Source organism: Lissotriton helveticus, chromosome 4_1 (assembly GCF_964261635.1).
Source record: "Lissotriton helveticus chromosome 4_1, aLisHel1.1, whole genome shotgun sequence".
Classification (NCBI taxonomy): domain Eukaryota; kingdom Metazoa; phylum Chordata; class Amphibia; order Caudata; family Salamandridae; genus Lissotriton; species Lissotriton helveticus.
This window is the reverse complement of record NC_136063.1, coordinates 194,614,084-194,629,863: the sequence shown is the minus strand read 5'-3', so window position 1 is coordinate 194,629,863 and position 15,780 is coordinate 194,614,084.

The following is a 15,780-nucleotide window of genomic DNA, read 5'->3' as shown; positions in this document are numbered from 1 at the left end:
CCGCCCCTATCTCCATGGCTTTGGCTGGCGCTGTGACCCTCTCCCCTTGTCGTTCATAAGGAGTCACCGGGCGATCTTTCTTCTTATGGTCTGCTTTCCGCTATTTCATGCGATGATCCAAACGCAGAGCGAGTTCAATGAGAGCAGAACAGGTACTAGGTTGGGGATCTATGGTTGCCAATACGTCTTTCAGTTCGTCCGTAAGCCCCTGATAAAAGACGGCGGACTGTTTGGACTCTGGCCAATCGGTTTCTGCCACCAAACGGCGAAAGTTATTGAGGTATGTGACCAGGTCTGTATTGCCTTAGCTCAATTTCAAGAGATCTCTGTCAGCCGTAAAGGATTCTGCTCTTCTGTCGAAGGTTTTCTCGAATTCTACGCGGAACTCTGCCCAGTCATACAGTAGAGAGACATCACGCCGAACCACGGGAACCGCCCATTGTGCTGCTTCACACCCTAAAAAGGATATCAGGAATGCTACCCTTGCCTGGTTTGTTGCGAACATCTTGGGTTTGCACATAAAATGCAGCAGTATCTGGGTCATAAAGACCTGGACCTTCTTGTTATCCCCTAGGAACCTCTCAGGGGGAGCCAGGGGTATTTGCGCAGGCATTTCGACAACTACAGAGGTGGAAGGAACAGGATTACCACCAGGGCCTACAGGAACCCTCTGTAGGTTGTCTACCCTGGTCTGTAACTGGGCGGTCAAAGCTCTTGAGGCGGCGGCCTCCTGTCTGGATGAGGCTAATTCAGTTTGTACTAATGCCAAAGCCGCCATTACGTCCTCTATGGTCGCCATGGCGATCAGCACAATCGGGAAGAGAAATTAATCGTAGGCCGATTATTCTGTCAGGCTTTGTCTTCCGTTTTCTTCAGGATTGTGCCGATGCTATAAGGGTTGCATCCCTTGACTGCCCCGGAGTCTGAAGTGAAACTCACAGACTACCAGGATAATCAAGCGATGGAAGGAAAGGAAGGGGACAGCAGGGAGGGAGATCTGAAATGATAACAGAGAATATTCAAGACACATTAACAATCAAACAACTCGCAATACACTCTAGACACCTTCCCCCTTGTACACTACCTAGAATCCCCTCTTCCTACCTGTAAAGGAAAATGCGGTTGAGTTCACTATATGGAGAGATTAAGGGTGGAACCAGGACTTTGGTTAACTAGGATAGGAAAACAAGAAGAATGGGTTTTGAGCAGGACGCATATATCGTATTATGCAAACATATGTTCTCTGTAATCAAACATACCTAAGATATAACATCTCCGTGCGTAACCAAACCCACTGACAGTAACCCCTCAGATCCTCTCTCCTATATAGACAGGATAGACAAAAGTCGTGTGGAAAAACATATAATAACAACAGACGGGATTAATACTTCTTAACTTCGTCTGTTTCCGATTGTTGCTGCGAGCCAAGTAAGCACCCCACTCAAATCCGTGGTTTGATTCCCAACACACATAGTTTTGGCTCAGTGCACTTGATGGTACCACAAAGGTCTTTGCACCACTTCAAGCAAAACACAACTCTCAGAAACACAAGAGCTTGATAAGGATCGCTCTTCGAGAATCCATATCTCCCCGCATGAGACGGCAGGATGCGCGATCTCGGCCAACAGGGAGAAACCACCAAACCAACAGGCAAATGCCTCAATGCCTTCAAATAGAATACCAGGACTCTCAGCAGAGAGTTCGAAACTGGCAGAATTGTAGTCAAAAGGTAACAGGAATAGCGCAGTAGACGTTCCACAGCCTGCATCCAAATCCATAGCGGGATGCAACCCAGAACTAGCAGAAAAACATCGGAACAGTCTTACCGCATCTTCAGTAATCCAAACGCGACCTCGGGAGAAGAATAATCAGCAGCGTCTGCCTCGTTGAGCCGGCTTTTGCTTCCGGGCATGCGTGAGCATGAGTCACGTAATGACGGAACACGTTGCCCAAGCATGCCGGAAATTGTAGTTCCTTGTCTAACGAGGATTCTGCAGCACGCAGGCAGCGCCTTTCCATGACGTTTCGGACCGTGGATCGTGGCAAGTGGGAGGTTTGGAGAGCTGTATGAAAGGTACATTAAGAGCTAGAGGAATTCTTTGCTCCCCTGTTGCTAACTCATTAACCGATTCATGGCTCTGCGACGTAAAGGGCAGCACTTTTTGTCCTAGTCTCATATACCCCAGGTGAAGGGGCTATAATAGTTGATTTTAATTTGATTTGTTTGCCATCTCTAGTATAGCCCCAGTCTCTTGTTGTAATTTCAGTACCGTTTTTTTCTTATTTTGGTCTTCCATCTAAGGTTGTACGACAAAGTCACCCCCAAGTAAGTGAAATCAGAGACCTGCTCTAGAGGCGTATTGTTAACAATTGGATTTGGTTTTGGTAGATTCATAGGGATTCAAATCTATGGAGTTGGTCTTTCTTATATTCAGTTCTAAGCAATGATCCATACAAAATTCTAAAAATTCTGAATTGCTTGCAGGCCTCTATGGGTCTTTGAGATAAGGAGCGTATCGTCCACAAATACCAACATAGGCTATTAAGTAGAGCTAATCTTAGGGGCATCATTATTATGAAAATTCAAAGATTCAGCCAAATCATTAATAAACAATGAGAAGAGTTAGGGCTAAAGCCCTGCCTTATCTTACTCCCTTCTCTATTTTAAAAGCTTCTGTTTGTTTCCCGTTCCTCCCATACCACACCTGTGCTATATTGTTTGTGTGGATTTAAAAAAAATCTCGGATGTTAGTTCGAACTCCCATGTTTGCTAATACTTCCCACACTGTTTGTGTCTTGGGACAGTGTCAAATGTGGAATTTAGGTCAACAAAAATAGCCCTTGTCCGGCTTCTATCTTGGCAGCAATAGCTATGCCCATCAACCCCTATGTTAATCAGATTTTGAATACCTCCCTGCAGCAGGGGTCTGTCCCCAGCAAGTGGAAGGAAGCACACATACTTCCCCTTTTGAAAAAGCCTAATCTGGACCCAGAGTCATCCGCTAACTATAGGTCCATATCCCTCCTATCTTCTTTTTCCAAGGTATTGGAAAAATATGTTCACTCAGTCACTTCCACATTTCTTGAGGCAAACAATATTTTGCACCAAAGTCAATCCGGGTTTCGTCCAAATTTTAGTACCGAGACAGCACTCCTGGAAATTTCCATCAAGGACGTTTTGCACATGGGTGGCAAGGCCATGCTGATACTGTTAGATCTTTCAAAAGCCTTTGATACCGTCCCCCATAGCTGACTCCTAATGAGACTCCAGGAGTCTGGTTTTGGAGGGACAGTCCTCAAATGGTTTGCCTCTTTTCTGTCAGGTCGCCAACAAACTCTCTGGGCACCCCCTTTTTCGGCACTAATCCCCCCTCTGGAGGTGGGTGTACCTCAGGGTTCTGTTCTCAGCCCAACATTATTCAATCTGTATATGTCCCCACTGGCAAGTATAGTTGAGTCGCATGGACCTAAAATAGTGTTGTATGCTGACTACACCCAATTCCTCTTTACATGCGACAAGGATACAGAGTTTAAGGGGGAAGCGATTAAGGTCTGTCTGTCCGCAGTGTTTTCCTGGCTCCAGCTGAATCAACTTAAATGTAATTCCGACAAGTCGCAAATCATTTTGTTCGGCTGTCCATCTAATAACCTGTGGCAGAGCTGGTGGCCTCAGGATATGCACCCATCGGCTAACTCTGTGATGTCAGTTAAAAACCTTGGTGTAAAGCTGGACAATTCCTTGAATATGAAGCTACAATTTCAGACAGTGGCCGGTCAGTGCTTTGGCTTTTGAAAATGCTTAAACAATTTCTGCCACTACTTCAGATCCCCTACATGAAAACGGTGAACGTTCTATACCTCGGCCTTCCAGAGTATTTGCTCACACGCCTTCAGGTGGTTCAAAATGCTGAGGCTAGGGTTATCCTGTCTCTTGTCCCCAGGATTCGGGTGTCTGCTCATTTGAACTCTCTCCACTGGCTCCCTATCCGCAAGAGGATCCAGTTTAAGGCCCTTGTGTTGGCTCTCAATGCCTTGCATGGTTCTGGAGCCCCCTAACTGAGGAAGAGAGTTCAATTCTACCATCCACAACGATCTCTTTGTTCCACCTCCTTGGCGTTAGTCTGCCCCCAGTGGTGAAGCACTCCCGTATAGGAGGACATTCCTTCCGGCTGCACATGGTTAAACTATGGAATAAGCTACCGCTCACTCTGAGACGACTGCAGGATCTGTTTCCCTTCAGAAAGGCTCTAAAAACATGGTTGATTTAGCAATAATCCAGCACTTTGCTGCCAAGATATTATCTCATCCTTATCATGCTAGCCACACTCATCGAGCCCCGGGATACTCAGTAGAGTAGCTGTGCGCTTTATAACACCCGGTTAACATAACATAGCATAAAATAAGATAACATAACATAACATAACATAACATATAAGTGGCCTTTACCTGATTGGATGGTCTTCTAGTGAATCAAATTGAACCTAAAGATTTGATCAAGAGTTCTTACTTTTGGGCATAAACACGCTTGAAAATTAGTAAATATATTACTTGCCAGTGCCCAATCCGATAGTTTACCCAAGACCTATCAACAGAAAATCTTTTAAAGCCCATCACATAAACTAATAGGTTTACAGTTTGTGGGTTCATCCTGTCGGGACACAACTTTTACAACGCAACTCTTACAACGCACTACCATTACAACAAAACTTTTACAACGCAACATCCATTACAATGCATGGCATTACAACGCAACCCTTACAAAGCATGACACTACAACGCACACCACTACAACGCATGTCTTTACATCGCAGTCATTACAACGCATACTATTACAACGCATAACATTACGATCCAACACTTACCCTACTGTTGCACCCCCTGGAGTTAGAATAGTAATTTGTACCCCTACACTATCCAACACTTACCCTACTGTTGCACCCCCTGGAGTTAGAATACCCCTACACTATCCAACACTTACCTTACTGTTGCACCCCCTGGAGTTAGAATAGTACATTTTACCCCTACACTATCCAATACTTACCAAACATGCAATGTAATGTTATGCGTTGTAATGGTATGCGTTGTAAAGGTACTATGCGTTGTAATGGAATGCGTTGTAAATTTAGTTTTTTAATTTTCGTTGTAATGGCATGCGTTGTAATGGAATGCGTTGTAATGGATGTTGCGTTGTAAAAAACTGCGTTGTAAAGGTATGCGTTGTAAAAGTGTGTGTTGTAGTGACATACATCCATCCTGTCGGCATTCAGATTTTTTATAAATTTGAACTATCGCTGCACTGCGCCAGGAGGACTCTGGTATTGGGCCACCTCATAAAATTGTCCTCAATTAAGAGGTTTAGTTATGTAGCCCAAATATCTGCCTCTAAAGCGTAAAGATCAGAGGGGATACAATCAGGCCCCGGGGCTTTGTTAGTTGAGATTGACTTCAACGCCCCAAGGGATTCGGTATGAGTTATCTCAAGAGAATCTACATACTCCAGGTTGGTGCTCAACTGGCTTAACCCAGTCCTATCTGCTTGGGAACTACTATCCTCTATAGACTATAAATGAGTAAAATGCTTAACCCACTTGCAGGGTTCAATAATGAAATGCAACTGAACTAACTGTGGAACTGCTGTCATGCGCCAATCTGGCCCAAAATGCTTTTGAATCCCCTGTTGTGCTGCATGTACTAGTTCTGCCCAGACCTTAACCTCCCAGGTGTTTTGTGCTCGTTAAAGCTTATTATTATAGTTTTTCTGAGCCTTTAGGACCTTATCTTGGTCTCCGACTTGTATGCTGCCAGAGTCAAGTTTTTGCTTTTCTTCATAGCACCGTTTTGGTCTGACGGTAACCTCACATTACAAGCTCTTAGCCGACTTCTTAATGTAATACTCAGTAATTGCAAAAGCCAGGATTGAGCATTTTTGTACTTGGGAGATGCCCACCCCTTGTCAGATATGGATGAAATGCAGGTATCCAAGGGTTCTAGTCTAACATTAAAATCGCCTGCCACTATTGAGTAGGCTTCACAAGGAACTAAGCTGATTTGCAAAAGGGTAAAACCCAAGGATTCCTTGTGCTTGCTCTGGGATCTATTATAAACATAAAACAGATATAGACAGGTGTTGTCTTTACATACTTTACAAATTATTCAGGTGTAGTTCCAGAGAGTAGGGTGGTTTGACAGCCAAATTAGTTTTTTACCCAAATAATTAAGCCCCCTACAGGGTGACCATTCCCCTGGATCAGAGCGGGCATACTAAGCTTAAAAAGCCACATCTAAAGCAGAATTTATGGAGCCAAGTTTCCTGGAAAACATAAATATCATGGTCATCTATGTAAGCCCCCATTCAGGGTCAATAAGTTGCAACTTTAAACCAGCTAAATTCCATGAAAGGATTTTTTTCCATGACACTCTGTCCTTGTTTCGGGAGGTAGATAACAGAGCCTCCAGTTGTAGGTAAGAGCCACCTAGAGCCATCTCTACAGATTGACTAATGAGTCATGGACTGCTCCTTCCTGATCTTCTGGATTTGTCAGAATTAGTGCACAGTCATACAATCTCTTTCATCAGTCTGAAAATGTTACCCTTTTTAGTGGCACTGCTATGTTGGTCATGAGGACATTGTTGCCCAAGGCCATTAAAATCATCATCTATGCAAGGGTCCCTTTTGGACAAATCCTGAAATTAACTAGTTAGATACATCTGGTCCATATTCCTACTAGCATCTGTGTTCTCAAGATTCCCTAGCATTTCACATGAAGACATTTGCCTCTGTGTTTGAGAACAACCTTTGGCGTCTGAATTGTAGAGCTTTGAGGAGGGAAAGAACAAGATTCTATTGCTAAAAGTCCATCACTTTACTGCCTGATTTCTTAGAGTCAGTTTAATGGCATCATGAGAAGACCAGTTGTTAGATACATGCTGGGCAGTAAACACATCTGAACGTATGAATGAAAGACAATTACGTTTATGATTAATCCAATGAGTGATCTTGTTACTTAAGGAATCTGGGGATTCTCTCTGGTCTGGTGGTAATCTAGGAACCCTTGGCATATAAATAATTCCACACTGCAGATTGTGTGATGACAAAGGCGGTCATTTGAGGAAAATCATGTGTTGTTCGATGGCAAACCCGGAATTGGAAAATTATGCTGACTATAGCGGTGCCTGATAGTTTCATAATGGGGGATGAGCCAGGGGTGGACATTGTTACTGACCTTAATTGTATGCTGTTGGTCAATACCCAACCCCATAGATCTATTTGTTGGTGTATAGGCACCTTGACCATAGGGGATAGAAAGACTGAGGGTTGTTAGCCAAAGAAAGCTGACCAATTATTTTTTCTTCCCCCAACCACCGTTTCTGTCTGTGAAATTGGAGTTTCCTACTCTTTCCCCTCCTGAAGGAAGATCTTGTTTTCTTAATAACTCTATAGTTGACTTATGATAGCCCTTGATAATGGAGATGATTGAACAGCCCCTATCAGGACTTTGAAATCTTTATTTAGGGATCTAATCTGCGCTAAGGCACATTCTATATCTATGAGCTTATCAGTTGGTGGATTTTTGTCTTTGGCAGCTAGGTTTCCCTAGTAGTAAGGAGGCATAATGATTTGTGCAGGGGAATGGCATGCAGCAGGGACACTTTTCTTATTGTTTGACTTAAAGTAGTGCGTTATCTTGGGTGCTTAGATCCTACCTTCTCATTCCGCTCCGAGTAGTCACCTAATATGCCTACTACCTCTTCTATCAAAACAATTATAGTTTCTAGTGTGCTGTTATTTTTATTGGATTTTTTTGCTTTCTTCCCCTTGTGGCCACTATCATTTTTCTCTCTCCCATAGAATGCCTCACAAGCCCAGGTGAGGTTGGAGTTTGGGCTAAACAACCAATGGTATGTAAGGAAAGGGCATATACTGAAAGTGTGGAATAGAATAAAAAATGATCACGACAACGAAATGTCCCGTTTACTGTGGCAAGAAGTAAAAAATAACAGAAATTCATACGCCAGCTCTTACTTAAATAGAGCATTTGTAGAATTTGGTATAAAACCTATCTGGAACACCACTATCACACAGGAGAGCTTCAAAAAAACAATAAACAAACTTACCAACCATCTTTCACTGATAAATGCTAAAGATATTTTGGTTAAACGAAAACACGCATGGCCAATTGTCAACGGATTCAAGAAAAAAAAGGTCCAAAACTACCTGGAAACATCATGGTCCAAGAAAAATAAACAAATCTTTATTAATGCTAGATTTGGCTGTTTTCCAGGCTTATGTCACTTAGCATCATGGAAAATATTAAAAGACAACAAATTATGCAAGCTTTGTAAACTAGGACAAGAAAACATTCTACACCTACTGTGTCTTTGCCCGAATTTGGAAATTGAAAGAATAACTATACTTAAGAGACTGTTTAACATACGTGGTGTAAGGACATGTAGACAAGCCCTAATTGCAAGTTCAAATCCAGAAGATCTGCCAATGAATTCAGAATTCGTCAAATTCCTTTGAGCTGTACAAAAAAAATTGGAGGCTCTAGCTTGATTAAATAAAGGACTGTGTGAATATGTATTTTATATAATCAAGTCTTTGAAATAATCACAAATGATTGTATAACCTAATGTGCATGATACATACTTACGTTTTAAGAAATGAATTGAAGTACTGATTGTTTTATCATTTTAAAATTGTTGATGTTTTAGCTGCTTTTTGTAAGATTTTAATTAATTAATCAAACAAATAAATAAACTTGAAACTTGAAACTTGTATTATTTTCTGTGTTTTTCTGCTTCCCCATAGTTGCACTTTTATATAATAAGACAAATTTTACTTTCAGGCTGTGAGCGCAAAATTAAGCTGAAGCTTTGGTAGGGTCAGTTACTAGAAATACCTCTGGGGGACATTATAAGCGTGTTTCCAATGGTCCCACTGAAGTCCTCAGTGTCCACACTTGACCACTCCCTTGTTAAGAGGTTAGATGCATCCGATGGTCTCCATTCAATGGCCAATATCCACATAGCAGGGTTGATGGAGGGACCCACTTTGCGGGTCTGCTGGTGTGCTTTTAGCGCTTCTGGCCCAAACCCTCTATTGCGTGGTAGGCTGGGGGACCAAGTCCCACCCAAACCGGTTTTGCAGCAGAATGTCCGGAGGCACCAGGTGAGCAGGAAGGCAACTGATAGAGGGACCCATGCTGTGGATCTGCTGGTGATCTTTTAGCAAGGGGTAAAGTGCACATTTATGCCAGTCATACCCGGAGAATTTTAATTAATCAACATGTGTGCATACTTACGTTTCTACTTAGGTTTCAGCATGTAATGCACAGTAGTGTTACAGAAAAATCCTTCAAATGTTGTGGTAGCTGTCATGTGAATGACTGTTTGATCTTTACTCTCCTGTCAGATGCAAGGGAGACTGACAAGTGACTGACACATTTCCACTGTGGCATTGTGTATCAGGCTTCATTATTATTCCAGAGTCACTGGTCTGCTTCTGTTAAGTGACTGATTCTGAACCGACCCTGTAAACATTATGGAAGCAATTCTGGCATGGGCCTGGCTTTATCTAGCTCCATCAGCATTGCTGAGCTGATCTGGGTACGTGGCAAATGGTTCCTCCATTCTTCAGAAGCTCAGTCAAAGGCCGGGCTGTTATGTTGCTATAGCAGCTTCTGAAGGCTAACTCCAGACATTCTTTGACTATGCAATGCCCCTGCCAGGCTTCCAGAAATGCACTACCTTGTGACAAATATATTTTGCATCTCTTGCTAAAAGATAAGTGTTCCCTATTCCAGCACACTAGGTCCCGCATGTTAGCAGAAGGGAAAGTACATTTTTAAAACGTTACTTGACCGCATTATGACACAAAAAATGTATTGGTTCAATTACTTGTCCTATCTCAGTAACTGTGCTAACACTGAGGCTCATGTGCTGATGGGGGTAGTTGGTGGGTGTATGGTAATGACGAGAGACACAGAGGCTAGTTATGTAGACATTTAAACTGCTAATGAGAGTGATGTAGGATGATCAATGTTTCTTTACTTATTATTTTTCTTAAAAGGGTACAGGGTGTTACCAATTGAGTAACAACTAGCATATGTTATCAGGCTCTGAGAGGCATGACAATGTGTTCACTTACAAATAACTTTCTCCATCAACTGTAATACTTCCTTGGAATTAATATTGTATCCTACCCAATTTTAGTTGGTGATTAAATATACTTCAAAATGCACCATTTGCCACAATTTTCCCAAACATTTTTCTGGGAAAGAACTATGTGCAATGTGGCATCCCAGGTATACCTATACTCTGTATTAGACCTATACAGCTAGTTTTTATAACTGAAACTGCCTTGTCACTGATTGGTGAGCAGAAGTGGGTTTTCCCGCACTATGTATTATAAATAATTGGTGTTTTATATATGGTATATAGTTTATTAGTGAACACACTTTCCTATCATGGAAAACTAAGTTGGCCTCCTCCATGGGGTTGAAGAACCGTTTATACACACTTGCTGGGCCTCGGTAGCGGGGAACCGCCCAAGTCTTCCATACCCTCCTTATATGGAAAAAAGGAGACACAGGAGCCTTCGTCTGCAGGAGGAACCAAGTTTTATTCGAATAGCCCGGGCTATGAAACAGAGTCCCAAGCTCGTCAGAGACAAGACAGAGGAGGCTGCTGCTTCACTCCACAACTTACAGGCCTTATATACACATTTCCCACCTTAATCAACCAGTTCGGATGGGGGGCCTGGAGCCCCCGAGTCAGAATGCAGTTACGCCATTCTTTGTTCAGGCAGGACGGTGCTGCAACAGATGTTACAAAAGATTACGGAAAGGTCTTGCAAAACAGGATATGTACGTGAGAGAACAAACAGATCTTGAACAATTCTTTGTTCCCTTTTTCTAATTTGGCTCAACCACAAGGAGCAGGAAGGGCAGGGTGGTCGTGACAGTTAGAGTTTCATCAGACATCAGCAGAAACAACCAGGAGGGTCGTGCAGAGGTGTTTGACACGAAATGGCAATGCAAAAATAATGGAGTCCTGACACAAAATAAATGCAGACAAGAAGGACACTTTTCCTCAGAACCTCCTTTTGCCATTGAGTGGCAAATACCCTAGGAAACACCGATATTCATGAGATCATCTGTTTCTTGTTGGAGCATCATCTTCATGTTGGTGTCGTGAATGTTAGAAGGTTGAGGCTTGAGAGCCTGAACACACGTTGCACAGAGCATTGGCAGGCACTGAATGCACAAACAGCAGGAGACTAGGACAGCTACTCCCAAGGCAAGGATGAGATCATCTGTTTCTTGTTGGAGCATCATCTTCATGTTGGTGTCGTGAATGTTAGAAGGTTGAGGCTTGAGAGCCTGAACACACGTTGCACAGAGCATTGGCAGGCACTGAATGCACAAACAGCAGGAGACTAGGACAGCTACTTCCAAGGCAAGGAAGATGAGACCCTCCATCCCCATTGGGAAAGAAGGCCCCAGATCCAGCCTGTGAGGGACCAGTTGCCTTCATCCTGATGAATTTTAAAGGAAAGGTGATGCAGACGTTGGATGGCATCATATACTGTGGGTGCGTGATCTGGAATATACACACAGCAGCTGGAGCCAATCAATTTACACACACCACCACGATCAGCGAGGATGATGTCAAGGACCATACGATTTTGAAGTGTTACAAGGCGATTCGCCTGTAGCTCTGCAGTGATGTTGGAGAGGGCACCAGCTGTTTCTGTGATGGTGGCCTCAAGGACCCTGGTCAGTCCTCGTATAGCCCGACTGTTTGCCATGGGGCCCCAGAATGGGATGAAACCCCTAAAGAAGTCCCCGGCTTCCTGGCCTACTGTATCCTCAGCCAATATGACAACCCTACGAGAGCAGCGCAAAGCCCCCTTCATCAACAGGTGGTAATCTCCATGGGTAGAATAAGTTGGTGAAAGGAAGAAGGCCAGATAGCAGGTACCAAACCAGTAACGGGGGAGCCAAGTGTGGAAAAGTAAATTTTGCCATGTTCTGTGTCACTACGTGTCATCCATCATATGTTATGTGTGCATGACCAATATGCATATGTTATTCCCCATGTCCGATTCAAGACGCAATTATAGTTGTGTCCACCTCTGATCTGCCATTTCCTAGTCCTCATGAGTAATATGAGTGTCAGGCCTATGTAAAGATATGTTGCCACGTTTCTCAGTGTGCACGTTATTTCATTATAAAGTCCCCGTTTCCAGGCCTCAACAGGGCCCGGACATCAGATTCAGCTCCTGTCTCCTGAAGCCTCGTTGAGGAGCGATCCAGCCCCCACCTGTATCCTCGACCTTTCACTTACTTCCTGCCTCGCAGTGCCCGGTGCAGCTTGGCTCTGCCTCTGAGTCTGCCAAGACTATGTTATGATTCCAGCTATCAGTTTAGTCCTCCTTCTCTGCATTCCTAAGCTACTGAACTGCATCAATAGTTTCCGTCATTGTCTAGCCTATTCGGCTCCATGTTAAGAGAAATACTGTATTTAATGGTCATTTAATATTCTTCATCACGCATTACATGTAGAATAAATGCATGCTCTAGTCTTAGAGTCAGTTAGCTTTTCCCCTCATGACTTCTAGTTTGTATCAACATGTTCCCTAAACATCAGATACTAGATAGGGTTTAGGTACATGTCGCTCCGACCCTCCAGACTTCAGTCTCTGCTCCTAGCACAGAGTTCATAGCCCCCAGCTTCTCCTCGTAACACGTCATTACCAGTTTGCGCGCACCACCAGGTTAGAGGTCCCGGCTCCTTAGGTAGCCCCCTCCATGGTTCCCGCCCATTCATGACATATTCTGTTACGTTTGCATCACATGTCTGAGTTACACCTTCTTTTTACTCTTATCTTTCGCGACTGCTACGCATCACCGCTTCTGCTCCACCCACTGCTACGCCTAGTGCAATGTAATGCTATGTGTTTGCGCTATGTATATATGCTCATGTATTGTTATTAAAGACCAGCGCGCTCATTCCAGACCCAGCCCCAGCAGCTGCTGGGCCCTGTCATCCTATTCCTATGCAGGTTGTCCTGTTCCTGTCCTTTATGCTGTAATAAACCTGCAAAACTCCCACTACCTCGAATCTTGACTCTTATTTATTGAGCTATCTGTTATTCATTCATTCACTCAAAAATAGATCCGGTATTATTTATTTATATACCACATAATGGCGCCCGAATAGGGACTTGCCCTTTCCCCACGCGTCGGTGAAGCCACGCCGACCCCCTGACCCTCTGCAGTCGTGACGGAACTCTTCTGCGCAGTGGCAGATATTTCTGCTCAAGTATCCCTCAGGCCCACGGAGGAGACGGAGGAGGCGGTCCAGCATCCAGACGAGACGGTGGAGGAACGCGGCGAGTCCCGACCAGAGCCCAAGCCAAGAGTCCAAGGTCCGAGGTATCCGGAGGTCCACCCGTAACTGAAGTCCGAAGTTCGTCGTCGTCGTCGTAGCAGTCCAGTCCAGTCTGAGGCCTTCCGTTCTTGCTGCCCGGTGAGTACCGTTACTGGGGTGGTATCTAGACAGGGTCAATTTAATTGACTCTGGTCTGTGGGTTGGTGGTACACAGTCCCACAAACGAAGTGTTCACTTCGGTGGATACGGGTCCTGACGTGTCTCTTTAAGAGACCGGTAAGTTTCGTACTGTTTCAGCAGTGCATCTAGTTTCTGTTCTAGTCAGTTTCTGTTCTCGAGAAAATTCATGTGTTCTGTTCTCAGTATTTCCAGGTAGTATTCTGTTCGAACTGTTATTTTAAATGTTTTTCATGTATTCTAATGCCGTGGTACGAATGGGAAATAAGTATCGTGTTTATTGTGTATTGTATTGTGTCTAGATTACAGTTCAGTCATGCCCATATTTTCCAAGTTACGTCAGTTAAAAACTAGAAAGGGTCTGCTGGAAGCAGCAGTTCCCGTCCCGCCTAGGGACAGTCCAGGTCACTTTATGTATCAGAAACATGGCATAAGTGCCATATTGTATCTAGATTTATGGGTAGAATATACCAAACAGTTAGAAGAAAAGTATAGATGGCCCGTATCGGGTACATGGGATGCTGAGTGCATCATGCGAGTAGAAGAGGCATTATGGAAAAAGAAAGCCAGACAATCACAGAAAGATGCCATCGAGTTATGGCGTAAAGAAGCTCATAAAAGAAATGAAAAAGAAATCAGAAAGTCAGAATTAAGTAGAGAATCCTTAGAGCGAGCCCAAGAAAAAGAATTAATCGAGATAGGTGAACAAGTCAAAGCCGAACAGAGAGACAGACAGAGGAATGCCCTTATTAAGGGTATGTACCCTCTTCTTGCTGAGGGCTTGCCAAAAGCGACCCCGGAGGCATCCAGTAATTTCCCGCCACCATTAGTTCCGACCAAGCTACGTCACAAACCGACCGCAGCTGATATTTTTATTTCGTCCTATCTGGACGACACAGTCCCCGAATATGCAAATCCTGTTCGCACTCCGCCAGTCCCTGTAAACCAGGTAATTCCTGCTCCTCCAGACACCGGGGTGCCCTTAACAGCCCCCCTGGGTCAGCCCGCCATACAAGTCCAGCCCACGTTACAATTACCCACCCTGCCAGGACGAAAAGCATCAGTTGATGATTCCAGTTTAGGGGCCGCAGGAGGAGGTCTTCCTCAAACTCCGCCGCCATACAAACGTTTATCAGCACTCGAATTACATGCTCAAGCATCACAGCGTACTCCCAAGAGTAATAAGTCTGTTGCAGAGATCAGGCAAACCCTTGGCGAATGTGTCTATGACCCAGTTCCAGGCGAGTTTAATATGGTTTTATATTCCGTACGCGTAAGGAGAGTGACCGAGTATCTAGTCACCCTGCCGAATATGAAAGAAGATCTAGACAGGATATATCGTTTCATCCGTACAGGGGATGACCCACAAAGTATTAGTGATGCCATGTCTCAAAGGAAAGCCGAGATTCAGCGCATGATATTAAAGTTCTTAATTAACTGTCTAATAAGAGAACAGGATTACCCGTCTAAAGACCCGGAAGAAATGAAAACTCTAACAAAGTGGAGTGATAATATAGCCGAAGGAAAGCACAATACCATTGGTGCCATGGAAAGTATGTACAAGAAAATCCGTAGAGAGATAATAAAGATACACGAACAGCGTAAAGCAGCACAAGTAAGCGAGAAAGAAAGTACCTCTGATCCTGAAGAGGAAGACGACGAGAATACTGCCAGAATAGCGTATGTAGGAAAATCTAGATTTCCAGATCGCCATTTACGCCTAGAACATAAGCCAGTTTTCCATCATTCAGCACCAGAACAAGGTTCCCTAGAACAAGTATTTCAAGCTACCGATCACATTCTGAAATCACGAATCGGTTATAGTGAGTTAAGTACTATGCATGAACAAGAAATAGCCCGATCAGCAGTCCGATGGATTACTGATTCTACCACTTTTCCAGACGAAATAGTGGCACAAATGTTTCTGAAAATGCCCCCAGCCGAGCAACGACTGGTGGGTATGTATATGATTCAGCACCTCATTACTCTGTATGAGGGTCAACATTCTGATCCAGGCCCGTTACATGATATCCTGAACGAGTTACTCCAGTATAGATGGAGAGGTCTAGGTACCGATTTAATTAGTGTCATTCTAGAACAGCGCCACAAATATAGAACATTCTTAAACCCGCATTTTGTTCATGTCTCACCCCCAGAAAGTAAATCATTCTACATAGACAGACAGAATCCGTTACGAGAAGTCCA